This window comes from Etheostoma spectabile, chromosome 20 (assembly GCF_008692095.1).
Source record: "Etheostoma spectabile isolate EspeVRDwgs_2016 chromosome 20, UIUC_Espe_1.0, whole genome shotgun sequence".
Taxonomy (NCBI): Eukaryota; Metazoa; Chordata; class Actinopteri; order Perciformes; family Percidae; genus Etheostoma; species Etheostoma spectabile.
In genome coordinates this window covers 10192404-10196715 of record NC_045752.1, presented here as the reverse complement: position 1 = coordinate 10196715, position 4312 = coordinate 10192404, and the positions used below count along the sequence as shown (strand labels likewise).

Sequence of the window (4312 nt, the reverse complement as noted above, 5' to 3'; positions counted from 1 at the left end):
ATTATTATTATTATTATTATTATTGTTGTTGTTTATTATTGTTATACAGTCTATGCTCCCGTCTCATGCCCTCCAGGCTGGTGCCGTCCGCAAAATAAAAGCTTGTTTCTGGTCTGTTATTTCTTTGTACTTTGGTGTTTTGGATGTTTTTTAACTAAACAATAAGGCAATCATGCTAATGAATCATATAACGGTCTATGTAATGAATACAATAACGTTTTCAGCAGATGTCTTACTTACAACACGATGGAGTTAGCAGTTTTGTGTTTAAAATGTGTGTGGGGGGGGGGATTAATTCAGTGTAATAAATCCCACTGTCTATATAGTGCAAATTGGCTGGCTAACTAAACGGAGGGAGTAGAAATACTGTCTGTTTTTTTTGTTTTGTTTTTTATTTCAAGAGCAAATTGCTCCACAATATGAATTGAGATTGATTATACAACAATGGTTACCAAATAAGTGATAATCACAATATTACACTTGGGGTGGCCTACACTTCATTGATGTGCCTTTCGGACCTTGAAATGAAACCCTCTCATGTCATATGGCTTAAACAAACAAATCAATATTAAACGCTGATTCGGTTTTAAATGTTTTATTACCACAAGTTTACAGACATGTCTCTGCTGATTGAGTATCTTGTGACCTGCGCCGAGACACCACCAAACGAGAGAAAACGTATTTCAAACATAGACTTAATATTTACAGTCTATGATCTCAAAGCAGTTGCACACTGTTTCACACCGTTCTGAGTTTGAAGCATGGATGTATTAAGAGTATAGACTGTATATTAACAGTCTATGATTAAAAGGATTGAACGTGTCCCGGCTCTCTCTCTCTTCCACTTAGCGCTCCTGGAGAACTTCCTTTTGCTGCATTTTTTTTTGTTTGCATCTGATTTTCTTTTTGCATTGCTTCTTTTTTGGGGGGATTTGTGTGCTTTTCTTTTTGCATGGTTTCTATATTTGCAGCGTGTTTATGTATTTGGTTGTGTGCATTTGCAATGGATTTGCTAAATGCTGCGCATGGGTTGTCAAATTTAATAAAGTTTTCTAAATTTCCTTGTTTTGTCTATTTACATGTTTTTTCTTAAGTTGCAGGGCGTTTGCGCCTGTCGGCCACCATAGAAATGGTGTAACAATTGCAAAGAAATATCATAAAATTAGGGCTGGGAAATATTGACAAAAATATTCTATTTTGATACCTCTGAACTGGATGCCTCAATATCAATGTTCATCAATTAAATGCAGTCAGTTAGATAAAGCCTTATTCCTTCATTCCTAAGCTATACTGTCAGTTAACTGTAATGCCACCTTAAGAGCCTTGAAATCTTAAAATCAAATTATCTACAGCTTTGTACTGGTTGTTTGGGAGCTATACTGATTAGTAAAGCAGACAGCTGGCTTACAAAGCGTTGATTTGTTTTTTTTGTTTTTAATTATTTTTTGGGCACTCTAGGCCCTTAATGACAGGACAGCTGAAGAAGTGAAAGGGGGGGGAGAGAGAGGGGGAATGACACGCAGCAAAGGGCCGCAGGTCGGAGTCAAACCCGGGCCTGCTGAGTCGAGGAGCAAACCTCCATAAATGGGCTCCCGCTCTACCAACTGAGTTATCCTGGCGCCCATATGCAATGATTTTGACCAAGGATCTCATAGCCTCTTCTATTACTCTTGGTTCTTTGTGAAATACAGTGTTACAGCTGGTTGTTTACAATGCTACAGGGAGTGTCCATCAAGACCTCTGTAAAAGACTGCTGTTTAGTTCCTTTTCCTTAATTTTGCTGATTGTGTTCTGTTTAGAAATTTCAATTACTTCCCTCTGCTTTAAGGGCAGAAATTGTACTGCCAGTTTTCTAAGTCATTAGGCTTTGCGTTTACCTCGGGGACCAACGGGGTCAGGTGTCACTTCATGGTCTGGGCACAGATGAGAAAGGAAACAAGTGAAAGAAAGGAGAATAGAGTGATAATGATAAACTGGCTTAAAGGACATCTAAAGGTGTTAGATTCTGTCAGATCAACTGGAGAGGTGTCAGTTAGCAATCTATGTAGATGTCACAGTTTGGTGAAAAAACCTGATAGAATCAAGTCACTGGAATTGGTTTGCACTCAAATGTGAGATAATTTAAGATAAAAAATCTTTATCGTAAGTCACTGTGAAATGGTTGTTACCCGAATACCGAAACACATTTCAGACCTCAGCACCATAAAGAATACATCCTTGATTGTCAAAGCAGACGGGATTTCATCCACCAAATTTTCTCGCTGCGTCCTACATTATTGACACGCCTGCACTGCTTTTAAAAATCTTCCATTACTTTTCAACAAGGGACTTGTTAAGAAAGGTTATCATTCCCTCAAGGCAGCAAACTCAGTCTTCACTCTTCTTCTCTGCTTTCTGTCATTTTGGTTTTGACTGTGCTTATAGCTGAAGGCAAGTTTAAACTCCATGTGCTTGCTCTCCATGAGGCCACACAATTATCTGGAGCTTGATAGCAGAGCTTGACTCTGTCTGACACATTCTGTGTCACCATATTGAGTGTGAGAACAGGGTGGGAATTGGAAGGTACCTCTCCAAAACTTGCCCTGGAGGCACACTGCAACAGCAGCTCAGAGATCAGCTGCTGGTGCTTAGTGTATTGCAGTGTAAGCTGTCATGTTGGCATGAATTGCTGAAAAGACAAACGTAATTTCATGTAGACTTATTGGCTTTCTATTTTGTAACATTATTGACTTCAGCTGAAGTTTACTGTTTAACTAAGCTGGATGTGAGCTGTCTTCTTTATTAAATGATATACCGTACGTCATGTTATGCGTTTATGTGGATTTTAACGGTGGAATTGTTCAGTCCTGCACCATCTGTGCCTTGAGGAAAGGGTTTGAATGGGGCTCACATGATTGAGTGGCATCTGCTTGTCAGAGGCTTGCTGCAAATATTGCTGCATTCAGAGAAGTACTCCACCTGCATGCCAATCAGCTAATCCCCTCCACCTTCATGCACTCACACACAAACGTGCTTTCTCTCTTCTCCAGTGTTTCTTTTACAGTGTATCCCCTGTAGGTAGGGAAACGTATGCCCATCACAACAATCATTCACGCATTGACAGGCAGAGGCACTAATTAAATTTTCCTGCATGTACTTTGCTCTCAGTTTGGAAGATATAATTATGTTTTGTCAGAGGGATTGTCTTACATAAACATGGAGGTAAACTGACACTGCAGCTATTTAATGTACGTTCGCTCTCTGCATGGCTGCCAGCATTGATTTACTCACTCTCAAGTTGTTGGGTGTGTGTCACGCAGGCCTTTGTTTTTGTTATTTAAAGTAGTTCCCATCCACAGAAACACTTGTATAAATGAAAAAGGATAGAAGGGAGAATGAGGAGTAGTCCGTCTACTCTTTTTAAAGATATTGATTTACGCAGCAGATGGGAAATGGACCTCTGCCCAAGCTTATGATCATCTGTGGTGTTGTAGGTGTACTTTCTGGAGGAGTGTGTGTGATCATAGAAGCATGCTCACATGCATTTGCAGGACTGTCTATGTGTATGCACAATAACAAAAGCCTGAATAAAAGGGTTATGAACAACTGTGTCAGCAACTGTAGCTTGTGTGTAGTACACACAAAGCAAAAGCCCATTCTCCAGAGCATCTTCTCTGATCTCTACTTTCTCTGTCATGTCGAGACAGTAACAGGTGTCTCACCTAAGGCAAAAACAATGTATCACTGTCTTTCCCTTCATCTCTCTGAATTTATATATTGTTGCAGCTCTCTGGGATTAAGCGGCAACATCGTAAGAAATTTGGTACCCAGGCTATGTCTCTGTCATGCTCTTATACTGTGCCAACCTTGTGGGTATCCTCGGCGCTGTAGTTGCATTGGGATTAACCACATGGTGCTGCCTAGCTTGGATCCATTCCCAGCAATGCACTCTTGCTGCGCTGGCTGGATGAACAGAAGGTCAGAACAAGCCACTACATTGTGTAATGCTGGCGACAGCACCCAGGCGGTGGCAGTAACTGGAGACCAGATCGGGCGCCAGTAACAGCCCTGTATCTGATGTAGGTGACTCACCTGTGTGTTTTTAGTGATTTTCATTAGATTTTATCTATTTCTATTTAAGGTATCACAAAGTGAGCATGCACAGTGTAAATCTTTTTTGCAAATAGGATTTGATCTGTGATGTTATCTAGCATCCATAATGCTGGATGTGAGATTTCACAATGATGTAAATTACATGGTGGAATGTGACATTAACATAAAAATGAGACGATAAGGAAACAGTCTGGGATTATTTTTGAATTTTTTTTTTTTT

The 4312-nt window shown here is 40.0% G+C and overlaps 1 long non-coding RNA gene across 1 annotated transcript in view; it reads left to right on the top strand.

Annotated features, from left to right (window-relative positions):
- LOC116670432 (uncharacterized) overlaps window positions 1-4312 on the top strand; it is a 90532-nt gene that overhangs the window by 35907 nt on the left and 50313 nt on the right. The gene's annotated exons all lie outside the window — the stretch shown is intronic.